This window comes from Ceratotherium simum, chromosome 2 (genome assembly GCF_057802395.1).
Source record: "Ceratotherium simum simum isolate JZ-2026a chromosome 2, ASM5780239v1, whole genome shotgun sequence".
In the NCBI taxonomy this organism is placed as follows: Eukaryota; Metazoa; Chordata; class Mammalia; order Perissodactyla; family Rhinocerotidae; genus Ceratotherium; species Ceratotherium simum.
Genome location: NC_141901.1, coordinates 1,325,843 through 1,344,099, shown reverse-complemented (window position 1 = coordinate 1,344,099; position 18,257 = coordinate 1,325,843). Strand labels below are relative to the sequence as shown.

The 18,257-nt window shown below is 53.5% G+C and overlaps 1 protein-coding gene across 1 annotated transcript in view; it reads left to right on the top strand.

Annotated features, from left to right (window-relative positions):
• Positions 1-234: 234 nt before the first annotated feature.
• The window catches only part of LRRN2 (leucine rich repeat neuronal 2), a 58,680-nt gene continuing 40,657 nt past the window's right edge, over positions 235-18,257 (top strand). Inside the window, exon 1 of the mRNA XM_087436996.1 lies at positions 235-566. The gene's annotated coding sequence lies outside the window, so the exon portion shown is untranslated. The remainder of the gene's footprint in view (positions 567-18,257) is intronic.

Genomic DNA, 18,257 nt, shown 5'->3' with positions numbered 1-18,257 from the left:
CAGGCGCTGTGCCCCCTTCTCCTTTCAGCCAAGCCTTGCTTCTAAAGGCGCAAGAACACCACCGGCCCGGATACTCAAGCTTTAGCATCTGGCCCCACCCAACTTCTGCCTGCGGAGTGTTCACGTGTGTTAGGGAGAGGGGGGGCCCCTGGCCACTCAGGAGTTAAAACGGCAGCGGGACCGGAGGGGGTGGCGGGGCATGCAGACGGGGAGGAGGCAACCGGAGCGGGCTGGGGAGGCTGGGAGAGCGGCGGAGCTGCGAGTGAGGAGGGGCGCGCGGCGGGGGCGCCGCGAGGGCCTGCTCGGTGCACTTGCGAACGCGCGGAGCGCAAGAGGGAGCGCCCGGCTCTCGCCCGCCAGCGTCCGGCCACGACGCGCGGAGGGCGCGGGGAGACTGTTATTCTGCGCTCGCCTTCGCCGGCTCTGCCCCAGGACAACTCCGCGGCGGGGAGGGCGCGCCACGACCCTGCGCGGGCGGCGCGCGCGGACCGGCCTCCCCCAGCCCAGCGCAGCCAAGCCCAGCCTGGGCTGAAGGCGAGCGGCGCGCGGCGGACAGCGGCCGCGGGGTGAGTGTGCGGCCCCGGGGCTGACCCAGGCGGGCGCGCGCTGGGGGCGCCGGGGCCGTTGGCGGGGCGGCGGGGGCTGGGGGAGGGGCGGCCGCGGGCTTCCGCCGAGATGCCTGCAGGGGAGCTGGGGACGCGCGGAGGGAGGCGGCCGGAGGGGAGCGGGAAGGAGGCTGGGGAATGTAGAGAAGCGGGCCGACTGCGCGGCTGGACCCGAGGCGGCGGCGGAGGGGGCGTCTGGGCCTTAATCCACCCGGAGAGCCCGACCCGCCCCAAACTGTTGCCGGGTGGAGCGCGGCCCTGAGATGCCGGGAGCCGAGAGGCGGCAGAGAGGTTAGGGAGGGCGTGACGGGGGCGGACTCGCGGGTGAGCGCGCCAGAGCCTCGGGGACTTCCCCTTCCTTGGAGCTCGGGTCCGTGCGGGGACAAGGTGGCCTTGGTGCCTGCCCGAAGTATCTGGAACCAGGAGCCAGGCTCCTCCCGGGCTGGCAGGGGTCTCTCCGCAGCCTGGGATGGGACATTTGGGGGTGGGGGATGGGCCGGCATTGGGCTCCGCCTCGGGGTTCTGGGAGTGGGAAGCGGAACAGAAGACGGCTCTGGGCCCACCGCAGCACCCAGAGACGAGAAGGCTGGTCAGCCACAGGTGGTCCGTCTGTCCTGCAGGCAAGGGCGGCGCAGGCTCTGGCTGCCCAGCCAGCGAGGGGGCGCCGGGTGAGGGGGAACTGAGCTCCATTGAGGGCCGAGCTGAGAAGCTAAAGAGGTGCAGGAGACCTGGACCTGGGGGTGGGCCCTAGGGGGTTGCTGTGCCCCTGTCTGTTCCTGGGATCCCTCCCCCACCAAAGCAACTGGAAGGAAAATGTCAGCTGGGCTTTGTGCTCTGTTTCTCAGGCTGCCGCAGCCCCCATCTGTTGGAGCCAACGCAGCTTCTAATTGGGCGACTGGCAGGGTCGGGAGGGGTGGGCTGGGCACAGTGCTCAGTTGCCAGAGGTGCGTGGGATAGGCCCCCTGCTTGAAGACCTCCGGAATTGGAGTGGTAGAGAGAACAGCCTCCCCAGGTCAGGGAGTAGAGGTGGCTCCCTGCCAGCTCGCTCACCATCATGGGGGAGATCTGGGTCTTTCCATGCACCCAGGCTGACGGCAGTTTCCCCCTTCCCCGCCAGCCTGGGATGGGCTCTGGCCCAGTGTCCTATTCCTGAATGAGAAGGCCAGGATCCCTTCCCACTGCCCACTGCTCCTTAAATGTTCCTACAACAAAGAGCTCTGGGCATGGGGTGGGCAGGGCTATGTACAGGGCTCTGAGGCCCCCTTGCCTGTGGGCCCTGTTGTTACCAGAAAAAAGTCACATGTGGGCGGCCTGACCCACTTTCCTGGCTGGCCAGGTGGCCTTATGGGGAGAAGATGGAAAGAGAAAGGCGCAGCAAGGGGGTCTGAGCCTTCGAGGCCCTCTTCCCTTCGGTGGGCTGCCTTACACCAAGTCTCCGCCCTCCTGCCTAGGAGTCCCTCTGGACCTGGGATGGGACCTGGTTATTTGGAAAGGATGGAACTAAAGGCCTCAGTGCTTCAGGGATTGAGACCTGCCTGGGGTCTGGCAGACGCCTGGTGTCTAGGAGCACCTCCAGATCCACACCCTGCCCCTGGCACAGCCTAACCTGAAGGAGACGCGGCTTGGCAGTGGGAACTCAGAGGTCGGCTCAGAGCCGTTCCACTGAGGCTGAGAGCAGCTGTCCTCTGTCCTCTCCACAGTTCCTCCCCACCCCCATTCTTTCTCCCTGTGCCTCCCTCCCTCCTCCTCCTCCCTTCTTTCTCCTTCACTCTCTTTCCTCCTCAAGCATCTCTTCGTCTCCCTCTCCCCTCACACTGCTCTCCCTCTTCCTTCACCCTCCTCCTTCTTGCTGAGACTTCTCCCTCCCCCCGCTCCAGGTCTCTGTCGCCACCTTTGCCCCCTTTTCTTCTGTAAACTTCAGCCTAAACCACAAGCCAAGCATGTGCACACGGCTCGAACATGCTGACAGCGGGAACACGCGCACTGTTGGCTTTGCTGCATCCTCTTTGCAGAGGAGGAGAGGGGCTGGCGGGCCTGGCAGCTGCATTTCTCTGTACTCATGTGTCCTGTACCTTGCCATTTGCCCCTCCTACTCCAACCCCTGCTTCCAAATTTGAAAGTAAAAAGAAAATCTATTGCTTTTTTAAAAAAATTCATTCAGCAATTTATGAGCACCTACGTGTGCCTAGCATTGTTTTAGGAGCTGAAGGTACAGCAGTTAAACAAACCTCCATGTCTCAGGGCAGAGCTGAGCTTGTATGTGGACTTCCCAGCTGAGTAGTTCGCTGCCCACCAGGCTCTTTCAAAGACCTGCTGTGTGGGGGTGGGGGGGAGGAGTGTGAACAGTGCTAGTGAATTGTCATCATCACACTAGTGACCTCCAACATGACAGGCCCGTCTCCTTACAGTATACCAGGTCCCGCAAAACTACAGACCCAGGGTTATTCTGTCCTTAAGACCTTTCTGACTTGAAAGGATGGACCAGGTCGTATCTCACTCACCGTTTATCTGGGAGGGCTGAGTAGAAGGCCAGTGTGTTAGACAGAGAAGGAGGAAAGAAACAAGTTTATTATTGAGCACCTACTAAGCACCAGTGTGTGTCCGGAGCTTTACAAAAATTACCTCATTCAGTCGTGCCGACAACCTTCTAAGGTCTGGATTACCAGTCCCTGCTTTACAGCTGCGGAAGTTGTGGGGCAGAGAGCATCAGCCACTTGCCCCAGGTCATGTGGGTCTCCATTTTTGAATCTCTGTGGTTCGTGTGGCCCCTGTGATGTCTATGACATCTAATAACTTGTACAGTTATCTGAAGATTACTTTTTAAGTGAATTTTTCAGGAGCATGCTTTATCTCTTCCGTTAGAATATTAGAATATATGGCGATTTGCTGAATGGTTGCGTGAATAAGCTTTCTCAAGTGATCAGGGAAGGCTTCCTAGAGGGGTTGGGAGCCTGGGAGAGGAAGCGGGGAAGGCAGCGGATTCTCCTGATCCTACACAGATCTGGACAAGCTGTAGGCAGGCAGCCATCCCCCGCAGCCCTCCCCCCCCCCCCCCCACTGCATGCAGGTAGAGTTGATGGGAAATTGCTGTTTTCATTCAGGGTCAGGGTGTCGGAGCTTGGTCGCTGGCCAGTCTAATGAGTCGGTGTCATTGGTGTTCTCAGCCTCCCTGGGCCAGCCTGGACGCTGGAAAAGCTCCAAGGCAAAGAATGGGGGTGGGAGGCCTTGGAGCCGACAAGAATACAGGGAAGGACAAGAACAGTGGGCGGAGGCTGGATGGGGCAGGCAAGGGGGAGAGTGACCTAGGAACAGAGGAGGACAAGGGCAGAAGAGAAACTGAGGAACAGAAAACAAGGCCAGAGACGTGCAAGAAACGACACAACCCGACAGGACAGCCAGCAGTGTGGTGGGATTGCTAACAGAAGGTGAATAAGAAGGATGCCTTTATCTTCTACTTCCCTGGGGGCCTACGTCTCTGTGCTGCAGCTCAGAGGCTGGAATACTCACCAAGTTAGCCTAGTGCAAGCATTTGCTTACTTGATCAGTCCATCTTTTCTAAGAACCTACTGTGTGCTCAGCCTGTGCTAGGTGCTAGGGACAGAGACAAATCAGATGTTGCCCCTTGCCTTCCAGGAGTTCATAGTAAAAGTATAGATTCTGGAGCCTCACAGTTGGGGTTCAAACCCAGGCTCCACCACTTCTAGCTGGGTAACACTGGGCAGGCCACCTCACCTCTCTGTGCCTTGGTTTCCTCATGTGTAGCGGCGTAATAATAGTACCGACTTCACAGAGTTGTTATGACAAGTCCGTGAGTTAATACATGTGACGAGCTTAGCACAGTGCCTGGCGTAGTAAGTTCAATGTAAACATTATTATTATTGTCGTTATTATTAAACGGGAGTCAGTCTTATAATAATGAAACAAGTGCTATAATACAGGGAGGCAGATAAAGAAGTGACTCTGTGTCTGCAGATTAGAAAGTGGTTCTCAAAGGACATGACATTTGGGGCAAGGCTTGAAAAGGAGTCAACCAGGTAGAGGTGGTGGGCCTGGGGGCCGTGGTGCCGAGGGCATCTGGGACACAGATGGTGTATGAAAGGCACCGTGTTGTGCATGTGCTGCCTCTGTGGCTATCAGGAACGCGGGGACAGGTCCTACCTCGGCCTCTTTGTTTCCAGTGCTCGGAGCTGGGCTTGCAGAGGGGCCGACCGGCCGCCCAGAGCATCCCCACACTCTCCAGCCTGAACCAGGTGGCCTTTGGGCAGGGCCTGGTGTGTCCCTGCTGGGAGTGGCCTCCCAGCGTGGCCTCCTAAGTAGTCTAACCCGTCATCAAGCAGTCTCTGTGCCCAACCCAGAGCGGCCTCGGCCCTGTCCTCGGGCTTGTCCTCGGGCTTCTCGCACGTCCGGGACCCAGGAGACACCTTGGCCTGAGGGAATGCCTTTTAGGAGGTGAGTTGAAGTAGATTGGGTTTGGAATTCAGTTTCTTTCTGTGCATTTCTTCCATCCACACCTTCTTGCTGCTCAGCATTTGATGGACTCAAGTGAGTTCCCAGATGAAGGGCAGGCAGAGGTCCTGGGGCCTCCACAGCTCGCATTGTGATGTCTTCTCACATTGCAATGGCACCAGCATTTATTGAGCGCTTACTGTGTGCCAGGCTCCGTGCCACGTGCTTTTCCTACATTGTCCCATTAAATCCTCAAAAATGTCCCTGTTGGGTGGGTACTCTTCTTATCTCTAATCCAGACTCGAGGAAACCGAGACTCAGACAGGTCCAATAACTGGCTCAAGGACACAGAGCCAGAAAACAACTGAGGGAGGATTTCACCTTCTCTGACCTGAGGACCCCTGCTCCTTAACCACTTGCAGAGTCCAGTGTCCCTCGGGCCCAGAGGCTGCATTGGGGGCATCCAGCCTTTTCTGCTCCCTCCCTACAGTTAGAAGCTCCCCAAGTCCTGTCCCAGCCAGGGACTGCCTGTCCCCTTGGGGACCTTCAGAGAGGGTCTCCCCTCTTCCTCCTGCTCCCGCAGGTCACAGCTCCTCGAGAGCCAACGTTTCCTTCTGTCTCAGCTAAGTGCCTCCAGGGCCACACGGGCTGGTGGCCTCAGAGATGCTGGACCCTAAGAGTCAGTCCCCCTGGCCACAAGTGGGAACCAATGCAAGGATGACTTCTGGGAGATGTGACGACAGGGCAGACCGCAGGTTAGGCAGACTGGGTGCTCCTACCCAGTACTCTTGTGCACCGTCCTAGGCAGTGTGGGGTGTGGGTGGGGGAGAACGTAAAGAAACATAAGGCACAGTCCTTGCTGGTAAGGAAACCTACAGATTGGCTGGGGAGGTAGAACTTATACTCACAAGAAATAATGAGGGAATAATACCAGACAGTATTTAAAACCAAGTGCTAAACTGTGTGATTTAGACTGTAAATGTTATCAGAACTGTGAGCTCTGTGTGGGAGTATATAGGGAACGCTTCGTCGGGAGGTGCGGCTGATTTGGGCCTGGAAAACGGGTGGGGTTTGGGTCTGCAGAGGGAGGATTCTCGGGAGGGAGCTTGCAGCTTGTGGGGGTGGGGGAGGGAGGGCGTGTGGGTGGTAGTAAGGAGCAGGGGTGTACGCTCCCAAGGGCAGTGCTGTGTCTCTGGGGCAGTCCCTCCCGCATCCAGGTTTCTGGTGTCCCCCTAGTCTCTCAGGGGACAGGAGAGCAGCCCTTCAGAGGATGAAAACCCATTATCCGGCGTTCTTGCCCTCTCCTCGCGGGGCCGGCTGATCTCCGTCCTTTGAAGCCCTCTTGCTTTGAGAAGGTCTCCTTTCCGGCTCTCAAGTGGTTTCTCAGATCCGCGCCCCTAATCTGGAGCCATCCACCGGCCAGCCTCGCCCGCTGATGTCTGGGGCCTGGTTCTCTGCAATTCCCTTGAGCTCCATTGTCCTACCTAGTCTGCAGCAGGCTTCTCTTCTTCCTTCCTCTCACTGCCCAGGCTCCTGTTTGGTAGGTTACTCCTAGAACATTCCAGTTAGTTTCATATATAGCAAACCGGAAATAAAGTCATGCCAAGATGAGTAAACTTCTTCCACTGTGGGAGGGTGAGTCTGTCCTTTCCCTGGAGAGAGGCTGCCTGTCTGGGGGGTTGGGCTCACTTCTAACGCGTGGAGAGAGATTGCCCTGGAGAGGAGCGGGATCCGTTGGTAGTGGCCTCTCCCTCCCGCCCCGGCCCCCTGCCCACAAGTCACGTGGGCACAGTGTTCTGCAGCTCAGACTCCTCTTGCAGAAGGCTCCCTGGCACAGCCACCTCCAACTCGCAGGCCTGATCCTGGGGCTTCTGTCCTTGCGGCTCACGATCCAGAGGAACTGGAATCCGTTAGAGCTAGGGGAGAGCCCCTTCCATAACCACGTGCCTTTGGGCATCTTACTTCACCTCTCTGAGCCTCAGTTTCCCCATCTCTCAGTCTGGGTTAATAACACCCACTTCCTAGGGTTGTTAATAATAAGAGCTAACTTTGGTGAGTGCTCCTGGTCTGCTGAAAGCTGTGCTGCATTTATCTCCTTTCATCCTCTTAACGCTGTGGTGTAGATATTCTTTTCCCCCATTTTGCAGTCAGTAACTAACTGAAGCTGGGAAACGTTAAGTAACTTGCCCAAGGCCACACCAGCCAGCAAGTGGCAGAACTGGAATTCAGCCCCAGATCTTGCTCACTCCAGAGCCCTAGTTCTCAACCACCGCATTTAACCCAGCTAATCTTTGTAAAGTGCGTGCTGCAAAGTAGAAGCTCAATAAACATTAGTTCCTTTTCTCCTCAATTTCCCCAGGGCCGCTCCTTCAAACAATAGCTTTCCCCTGCTGCATCACATTTCTTTTCCAGGATCCCCTGGGACATATGATAGAAGTAGGAATGGGAATGAGCGGCTGTTTTATACTCAGGAAAAATAAGACCAAGAAAGGGTGAATAATTTGCATAAAATCTTAAAACACTGGGGCTGTGATTAGTACCCAGGGCACCTTTCTCCTAAGGGTTTTGTTATGCAGCAGCCCCACTGGGTTCCAGGCAATTGGCAGAGGGTATCTTGCAGAGGTGAGACCAGAGGTCATGCTGTATGAGAGGGGAATGAGAGGCCACCATCTCCCCCAGGGGCAAGGTGGAGGCTGTCTTACCTGCAGATGCTGGAGTTGATCACTGTGGGCCTGGAAAGGTGCTGGCAGGAAGATTCTAAGACCTGTGCTATCTGAACTTGGGTATTGTTTCTGGGTTTGTTAGAAATAATCTGAGGATGGCTCTGGATGGATCTAGGAAGAGGACAGTGTTGAGGTCAAGGTGTGGGAAGAGAGGATGCTATCTCAATTTTATTAGATCCGTATACCCTCTGCACCAGGTACAGTGCCAAGGGAGGGGGATGGGTAACGAGGAGCAAAGGAAAACAAGGTCGCCACCTCGGGGACCATCCAGTGTGATGGGAGAGATCCATTCACATGCATGCATGGATATGCACACACAGCTCTATCTGACCGTACCTGGAAGTAAGAACAGATGCCTGCAGGGTAGTCTGAATATATGTGCACATATGGAATGGAGAGGAGCGAGCTGAGACAGGTGGGTTTCCCAAAACAGCCCTCATTCTTTCCTCCCTAGACCCCTTTTCTGGTGGACATAGAGATCCATCTCTGCGCACCCCACCAGGACAGCCTAAGCCTGCCAACATTCACACTTGATGGGCAGGCCCCAGAGTTCCTCTGAATTTCCTTGTAAGGATCCCCCAGGGAGAAGAGGAGGAGTCCAGGTCATAGCACTTTAAAACAGATGGCAACTGAGAGTTCTCTAGTCGTGTGGCTTTCAAACATTTATAGAAATTGATCCATTTTTCAAAACAAAGCTATATATCTGTGGTAGGCAGAACAACGGCCTCCCAAATATGTCTGCCTACTAATCCCCGGAACCTGTGAATGTGTTATGTTACTGGCAAAGGGAATTCAAGTTGCAGGTGGAATTAAGGTTGCTAATCTAGCTGACTTTAAAATAAAGAGATTATCCTGGATTATCCTGGTGGGCCCAAAGTAATCACAGGGTCCTTTAAAGATGGAAGAGGGAGGCAGAAGTCAGTGTCAGAGCAATGCAGTGTGAGACTTGACTGGCCAGTGGTGGCTTTGAAGGTGGAGGGGGCCGTGGGCCAAGGAATGCGGGCAGCCTCTAGAAGCTGGAAAAAGCGAGGAAGCAGATTGTCCCTAGAGCCTCCTCAAAGGAACACAGATCTGCTAACACCTTGATTTTAGCCCAGTGAGACCCATTTTGGACTTTTGAACTTCTGAACTGTAAGATAATAAGTTCGTGTTGTTTTAAGCCACTACATTTGTGGTAATATGTTAAAGCAGCAACAGGAAATTTATACAAGACTGCTGTAGTTGGAGCAGAGCTGGTGGTTCAGCACTCTGCTGACTCAGCCTCCTCCTGACCCATGACCCCGGAGGAATCGCTTCATAACTCAGAGGCTCTGAAGAGCCCAGTTTGAAATACACTGTGTCTAAAACACGATCTGATTCTTTTCCAGATGATGAAACCAAGGCCAGAGAGAGGTGGCTTTGTCGGAGGTCACACTGGGTTAGTGGAGGAGCTGGGACTCTAATCCAGGGCCTGCTCCTGTCTTGTCAGAAATCTCGGGTGCTTACATACCTTCTCTCAACCACTCATCCATTTTCAACAAATATATATGTGTGTTTTTACCTACAAAGACCTAGGCAGAAGCAAAGTGGGTTCCACGCTCAGGAAGATGGGAGAGTGTTGCTTGAGTGTGGTCCTGCCCTTGGTCCCTCACTGGGCTCAGTTTCTCCAAATACAGGCTATCAGCTCAGGTTGCTGAGGGCTGTCGGCTTCCTTGTCCCTGGGGCTGGTCCCCAGGTGGGCTTATCACAGCCACCTCCTCTGGGCAGAGACACAACTCTATGAAGGGAGGGGGCTTGGCCCCCTGGCCCAGGCGCACCTGCCCGCCTGCAGCCTGTGCAGCATTTATCACACCTAACAAGCCGCAGGTGGGCAGGATGTGGGCTCTTGGGGAGGGGAGGGAGAGGAGGCGGCAGAGCCCGGTGCCCTGCCTGGAATCCGCACCCCAATAGCATGTTATCTCCCCTCTGCCAGGCCTATTTTGGCCTTCTCAGCTTTCCCCACAGCACACCTGAGCCACAGGCCGGCCCCCAGGGCTGCCAGCTCCTGGTGTCAGTCTCCATGGTAACCCCACATTTGCCGTTCTGGTTTCTAATGACTTATTGGCATGTGTGGTAATTTGCAGAGCTTGGCAGGCAGAGCTAGGGGAGCTAGTGAGGGGAGGGGAGGTAGGGAGAGGGACTTGGCAGTGGGGAGGGGGTTTGAGATTTGGGTGAAGATAGAGGCACACTTTTCTTCCTGCCCCACCCTTCCTATTCTCTGCTGATTAATATCCAGAGTAAGGGAGCTGCTTCAGGTCCAGGGCCCCCCTCCCTGAGGAGCATCAGCTCTCTCCAGGCCATTGAGAGGGAGACAGATGGACAGACAGATGTGGAACACAGCTGCTCACCTGTCAGGCAGAGGCGGGCAGGCATAGGGGTGTTGACGGGCGTGTTCATCCATGGCAGGTCAGACTACTCGTGTTTTCTGCCACTCCCCTGCCTGCTCCCTGGGCCCTGAGGACAAGGGGTACCTCCTGGGCCCAGTAGTCGCACTGCCTCTTGGGGGAGGGGAGCAGGGTAGTATAGCCACAGGACAGATCCTTGCATCATCTTGGCCTCTTGCTCAGAGATCCGAGCCGAGCAGCATGAATGAAACGCCAGATTGCACAGGTAGTGGGTGAGCCAGCCAAGCAGTCCAGGAAGGGTGGCGTGAGGGCCTGGCCCTCTCCACTTCTCTTCGGCAAAGCTTACCCAAGCTTAAAACTGCTTCCCCAGGGCAAGGCAGTGGGAAGCCCCAGACTGTCTGGGTTGCTTCAATCTTCCCGCACACTTCTCTGCCTCCCCTTCCTTCTGTCTCTCTCAATTCCGTTCTCTGTTTGTCCAGTCCTAAGAGGCAACCTGGTGAGCACCCTCTTTAAAGTTGGATCCATCTGGGTTAGAATCCTGTGGCCATTGCTTACCAGCTTTGTGACCTTGGACATGTCTCTTAGCCTCTCTCTGAGCCTCAGTTCGCTTATCTGTAAAATGGGGTTGACACACCCATCTCACAGGGTCATGAAAATGAAACCAGCTCACACTCATGAAATGCTTGGCATGTAGTAGGCGCCAATAAATATGAAAGAATTTTAAAAGTTGTCTTTTATCTGCTCAAATAGGTGCAATGTGATCAATAACTTAAGAGGTTGTGATGGGCTTGGTAGGGTTTTCTTTTTTAAATATTTCAGAATAGTCTTCATATATTCAGTAAGTGTTCATTGAGTATCTACTGTGTACAGTATACACAGGTCCAGGGTGGTAGGGCCAGGGGCTAGGTCTGTTTTATGATTAGGGTGAAATCAGGTTGCCTATACATTCTCTAAGCGTGTGGCATCTGACAGGAGAGGCCAAGGAGGGCTAGTAGCAGAGGGAGGGTGGCCTGAGGTCCACCGTGTAAGTGGATTTTCCGCAGATTTCTGAGAAGTGGCGGCCCCAAGAGACAGCTGTGCGTGGCGAAGGCTCTCCGTGGGTCGTGTGTCCTGAGACATGCTGCCCTCCTGCTCAGAAGCGGTGAGTCGGCTTTTGGAACTGGAAAGGGGTGAGGGAGCCAGTGGGTGGTTGCTCCTCCACTTTCACAAGCTGCCGCTGAGGCTCGAGGGGCCACCAGTGACCACCCGCCCACCAGACATGAGGAGCAGGTGCACCTGCCCTCACCTGGGCACCTGAGCAGATCACAGCTCCCTCAGCGGGTGCTGGGAGGGAGGCGAGGGGAGCAAGGGGGAGCTGGGAGACTTGGCCTCCATCTCTGCCAGCAGATGGACTTCTGCCTGCAGCAGGAGCCTGTCTGTTCTTCTACCAGCCTCCCCGCAGCCTCCTCCAAGATGGAGCACCAGAGACGCGCAAACAGAACGTCAGAGACAGCTGGGGCCCTGGGGAGTGTCTGGCCCATGCTTCCCCACCTTCTCATTCACATTAAGCGCATATACACAATGACAATGGCCCAGGGACTTTGACTGACCCAAGGGCTAAGGGATCAAGGTCTCAGCACACCTGTAACCCATTTGTGGCTCCCTAACATGGGCTGGCTAGTTCCCCCAACCCTACTTTTATTGATGAGAAATCTGAGGCCCAGGGAGGGGAAAGGACTTGCCCAAGGTCACACAGCATGTTCGTGTCATCAGGACTAGATATAAATCTCCTAACTTCTAACCCTGTGCTACACCTATGATCTGTTCTCAAGACTCCTTCCACTTGCTTTCCTGACCTTTCACTCTGGAGAACATACTTCAGGTGCAAGGGAAGGTAATTTCTCTAAGAGACCATGACTTCCCAAATCTCGTGACATCAGGCTGCATCTCCCCCTCCCCCTCATCATCACCAGCCACCCTCCTGGTTCAGCGAAGCCTTTGGCATCTGCCCGTAGACATCCTCCCCTTTCCGAGTCCGTCCATGGTCCTGGGTGAGAGCAGTGACTAGATGGGCAGCTCATCCTCCGTGGTTTCCCTGCCTCAGCTGCTGACTCCCAAGGTCACACCCTAGGTCTCGCCATCGCCTGAAAATCACCTAATAGAGCACCTGCTTTCTGGTCACCACCTCCTGGTCTCCCAGCTTGTCCACTGACTCCCACACAGCCCTTATTGAACCTCATTTTGGGACCTTTGGTCCACTGGTACCTCTACTTTCTTGCCATCCATCCATTACCTTCCTCTGCATTCCCTTCTCAGAGTCCAGATAGATGCCATGTTCCATCATTTTAAGAACTCCCCTGCCAATATCCTAAACTCTCTTGACCCTCTGTCTTTTTATTGCCAGAGTCTGGCAAAGTCCCAGTTCTGGATTAATCACTCTATCTGCTTTTTCCTGCCTGCATCCAGACAACTCAACCTGCTAGAAAAAGACCCAAAGTAAGGCAGATTGGTACCTCTAAAAATTCACCATCACCAACCCAACTTATTCTTCAAAAGTGCCTGGTGTTCCTACCACATTCCTCTGGCTGTCTCTCCCCTGACTCTCCACAGTGACTATTTCACACCTTCCTCCCCAAACCTCCCCCCACACCCCCACTCTCAGCTGAGGACCTCACCTCCGACTTCACAGAGAAGCAGAACTTCTCATCAGGCAGAACTGTCTCAACTTGTCCCACGAAACCCTCCAACACACCTGCCTCTGCACAGTGCTCTCCTCCTTCCCTCCTGTCTCAGCAGAGGAGACGACATTTCTATTGCAGCCCAGTTCCTCCACCACCTGTGTTCTAGATCCTGTCCTCTGGTCTCCTCAGGAACATCCTTCCACCATGCTCGAGTTTCTCCCATCTTCAGAAACAACAAAAACCTTCCTCAAGCCCAACTCCACTTCCTGCCATCTCTTCTCCTTACACACCAGATTTCTTGACAGAGTTGGCTACACTGGCTCTCTCCATTTCTGCACCTCCCACTTCTTCCTCAGCCCCCTTCAGTCTGGCTTCCTCCCGCATCACTCTGCGGAAACAGCTCTCCATGTCGCTCAATGCAGGGAACAGTTTTCAGCGCTCAGAAGCATTTTTCAGTCCTTTCTGACGCTTTCTTTTCCCTCGGCTTCTCTGACCCCATATTCCTGGCTTTTCTGGTTACTCCTACGTCCTCTTTGCTGACTCATCCTTCCGTTCCCTGCCTAAACATTCGCGTTCCTTAGGGTCTGGTTCAGGATAGTCTCTTCCAACTGGATACTTGTCCCGAGGCCATCTCGTGAAAGGCCTCTGTTATCAGCCACACGCAGGGGACACCCCAATGTATGTCTGCAGCCGGCATCTTTTCATCTGAGCTCCATATCTTTATAGCCACCTGCCTGCTTGACTAAGTTGGATGTCTTAAGAAACCTTGGACTTGGCAAATCTAAAGACAGAGTCATGATTCTCCTCCTGAATCGTCCACTGCCTTCACCCCCTGCTGGATCCCCTTCCAGCATTGCCTGTTTCTGTGAATGGTACCACCTCAGACTGGTTCTGTAGGCTGGGAGCCATAAACTGGGAGTCATTGTCACCTCTTCCCTTTTCCCCATTATATCCAGTCCATCACCAGATACTGTCTAATCTCTGAAACAGCACCTACATCCATCCACTCCTCCCCATCTTCACAGCCTCCACCCACTCCTCCCCATCTTCACAGCCTCCACTGCCCTCACCTCTCACCTGGACCACCGGTATCACCTAATTGGTATGCCTACATCTGCCCTTGCTCCTCCAGTCCAGTCTCCGAATAGCTGCTGGAATGGCCTTTTAGGGACACAGTCTGATTTGGTCACAATCTGCCATACTTTCAAAACTCTTCAGTGATTCCCAGTGCCACCCCCTACTCGTGCCCTGCACTCTGCACACTAGCTTCTTTCAATTCTTTAATTGCTAAGGTTTTCTTTGCCTCATGGCCTTCACACATGCTGTTCCCTGGCCCTTAATCACCCTTCCCATCCCATACTTCTCCTCCCTAAATTCAAGTTATCTTTCAGATCTCAGCTCAAATGGCCCTTCCTTAGAAAAGGTTCCCCAGGGTACCTCCAGAATTTTATCAGGCCCTGTTAAACACTCTCCTAATGCCCAGTTGCTTCCTTCATCACATGCCTCATGATATCTAATTATATAATTGGGTGCTTATTAGATATATGTCTGTCTCTGCCACTAGACTGTGACCCAGGAGGGCGGAGACCCTATCTGTTTAGTTCACCATTGTAGCACTGGTGCCTGGCACAGATTAGGTGTTCAAAAATACTGGGGGAGTGAATTCATTAATGAAAGGTCTTGAAATACAAAAACCATCTCATGGAAAAAGCCAGAGGGGAAAGCCACCCCCGAGTGTGGCGTTGGTAGACCAGATGAGCGCTGCCGTGCCAGCGCCATGCTGTACAGCTCCTGTTCCTGTCCCCTCCCTTTCCCTTCACTGTCCTTCCCCAGCTAAAGACTGTGCCCAGAGTCAAAGGAGATTTACTCTGATTTTCCAACCACAGGTGGAGGCTCTTCTTCCCCGATAGTTCTCTCAGAACAGTAGGAATAATCTTCCACAGCTGAACCGTTGTTTACACCCTGTAGAACTCTTTCACATACATTACGGTGTTGGATTTTTGCTAAGTCCTTTGAGTCCCCCATGCGGAAGCTGGGTGTGGGTTGTGATTACTTGTTCACAATGGAGGAAGCGACTGCAGAAAGGTTTAGTGGCCTGTCCACTGTCACGGGCTGGTCATTGAGGAGGTGGACTGGAGCCTGGTGCTATGGCCCCACATTCAGGCTCTCTGTACTGCTGCATAAACGTGCCTGAAGAAGCGAGCCTGCTTCGAGTTCTGGATTGTCCACAGTAGTGGAAGGAAGAGTGGTACCAAAAACACAGACCCGCACAGGGTCTGGAAGGTCACATGGAGTGTGGTTAGCAGCAGATTTCCTTGCTACGTAAAGGCCAATCCAGGTTGGCTTTGCAGAGCCTGCACGGGGCCTCTCGATGTTCTCGGATGCTCACAGTGCCTCATTCAGAACCAGGACAGAGTGACTGAGGGGGCTCTCTGGGGTCCCAGGAGCAGGAGGCCCAGGGAACCCACAGGGTAAAGAACGAGGGTGGTTGAGGCTGATGGGGGACAGTGGCTCCTCACGCCGCCTCTGAAGGCTGATGTCTGGGCCCCTGAGACATACGCAGCCTCCCTGGCTTGGGTTCTGCCTGCTGTGCCGGCCTCTTCCCCTGCTACACTCTGCCTCCCAAATGCCCAAGGAAAACCATTGCCCCTGGTTCCTCACCATCCGTGCTGCCCCACGCCTCTGAGCTTTGCTCGGCTGTTCCTTCTGCCCAGGGTCCTTCATCTTCTCCTCACCTGGCTGGCTTTACCCCGGCTTCAGTACTCAGCTCTAGTGACGTCTTTTCCAGGAAACCTTCCCCCAAACCCGGAGAACTCCTCCCATGTGCTGAGCACACGTAGCATATTCTGTGAAAAATCTCTCTGCTCTCTTCCTCCTCTGCTGGGTAGGAAGCTCGTTGAGGACAGACTGACTTATTCCTGTTGGTGCTGCCAGTGCCTGGCATGTAGTAACAACAACAACGTACAGTGAAGGCTCACTACGTGCTAGACGCTGTGTTAAGTGCTTTATATTAACTCATTGAACCCTAAAAATAACCTTTTGCTGTAGGTTCTATACCCTATTTTTTTAACTTTTTAATTTTAAAATAAGTATAGATTCACTGGAAGTACAAAGAAATGTAAGTCTTGAGTACCCTTCATCCAGCCTCTCCCAATATTAACATCTTACATAACTATAGTGCAATATCAAAACCAGGAAACTGACATTGATGTAGTTCATAGAGCTTATCCAGATTCCCCAGTTATGCGTGCATTCGTGTGTGTGTGTGTGTGTGTGTGTGTACCACCACCACGATCAAGAGCCTTAACTGTACCATCACAAGGCTCCCTTGTGCTAACCTTTATAGCCACACACCCCCATCCCTAACCCCTGGCAGCCACTCATCTGTCCTCCATCTGTATGATTGTGTTATTTCACAAATGTTATATAAATGGGATCATATAGTCTATTGCTATTGGCTTGTTTTCATCTGCATAATTTCCTTGAGGTTCAGTATCAGTAGTTTGTTCTTTGTTGTTGCTGAGTAGAGTTCTGTGATAGGGATGTGCCAGAGTTTGTGTAACCATTAACCCACTACCCCATTTTACACGTGAGAAAACTAACTTGCCCAAGGTCACACAACTAGTAAGTGGCACTTAAGAAATGTTTAGAGACAGGCACCTTGTAGATATTTATTGTACCGAGCTCAACTGAGTGGGTGCACTTCATGCTCTTCTCTTAGCACCCAGCATGGTGTTTTACTGAGTTGGTGCTCAATAAAGGTTGCCAGTGACAATGTGGATGAAGGAGCATCGCTGTGTACATAGGTAGCAGCGATGTCTAACTTATCCCTGTGCCTGGACATTCAGGAGAGGAATATGTCCCTCTCAGTGTCTCACATCACTGCACTTTCAGTTTTACCTGGAATATCAGAAAGGGAAAATTTGCGCAGTAAATATGATCACATACAGGGCTGCTATTTTATTGCCTAAAATGCCCAAAGCTATTAGTTCCAAATTAACATGTCTCTTTGCATGGTGTGGGCCTCTAATGTGCAGGTAGCTCATTTTAGCACAATGCAGAAAAACTCTTCCAGCTCCCGCTGCTGGTCACCGCCGCCCTACCAGCTGCTCCTGGGTCAGGCTGTGCGGGTGCAGTCTGCAGAAACAATGGGTTGGGTACTGAAAGTGCCCACCCTAAGCTGCAAAGTCTGCCCAGGTGTTTTTGCCTGTGGAAGAGAAGCAGAGTTGTTGCCACTCAGCAGGAGCCTCAGGAGGTTTAATTAAGGAGGATTTGTGGAGCTGTTGGAAGTCCTCAACCTCAGGTGTGGAGAGCCAAATGTGATTGATTGGAAAGAAACCACAAGTTGGACTAGTCTCGATCCTGGGCACAGCGCCCAGGAGATGCGCTTGCTTAAGCACCTCTGCCATCCCTCTGTTTGGAGAGGTGAGGTACAAGAGAGCCAACCCCAGACTCTAGGGACACGGAGTTAAATGGGGTCTCGAGGGTGGGACTTTCATAGAAGGTGTTTGGAAACATGTCCTGTGGCCTCAAAGGGAACCTGTGGTTGTAGTCCAGTCAAGGCCTTACGAAGGACCACTGGTCAGAGGGTCAGATAAAAGGGTGAGACAGTGGGCCCTGCCCTCAAGGAACTGCTAATGGTGTTGACCCACCCTTGAGCAATTAAGAATAATTAAATGCCAAACTAAATTGTGCCGGCCTTCAAGTCAGTGGTAGTTGGTGGAAAAGAGAGACCACGCTAATTGGAGAAGGCCTCGTGGAGGAGGTAAGACTCACGCTGGATGTTGAAGGCTAGGCCTGGGAACATGCTTCCCAGTGGTGGTACCACATGGCCTCAGAGACTCAGGAAGGAAATACTCGAGGAGAGCCAATACAGACCTAGTATGAAGCTCACAAAAAGGTTTAAAATAAGACTTCAAAGCACTTTTGACCTTTGGCAGGTGATTGGTATTATGCCTCCAGGAATGCGTGATCACTCTTGTCAGGGGCACGTCAAAGGAAGAGTTGAAGAATCATCTCCTTAAGGAGATGAAGCCATAGTTACAGAGACAAGTGGACTGTTGGGAGAATGAGCTCATAGGACGGGGCCAGTATTGGGGGAGAGGGTGTGACGCTCTGATGGAGGACCAGTGTTCTAAGGACTCAAGTAGGAGTTTGACATTGAAGGGAACTGAATGGGGAGAAAAGATGACAGCAGGAGATGGTCACTGGGATAGAGCTGCATGTGTGACAAGAGACTGCATGAGGGCGTAAGGAGAGGCCGCCCAGGAAGAGTGGGGATGAGCCTGCAGCAGAGGCTGGTCCCAGAGGGAGGGTGAGCACAGGAACTCATGACGAGGAGAGCCTTCCGGGAAGGAAGGGTTTTCAGCCATGCTGGATGATTCAGTCAAGCTCCTGGAGGCTGAACGTTAAGAAAATGCTGCTGGATGGAGAAGAGCTTTGAGATTGAAAAGCAACTCA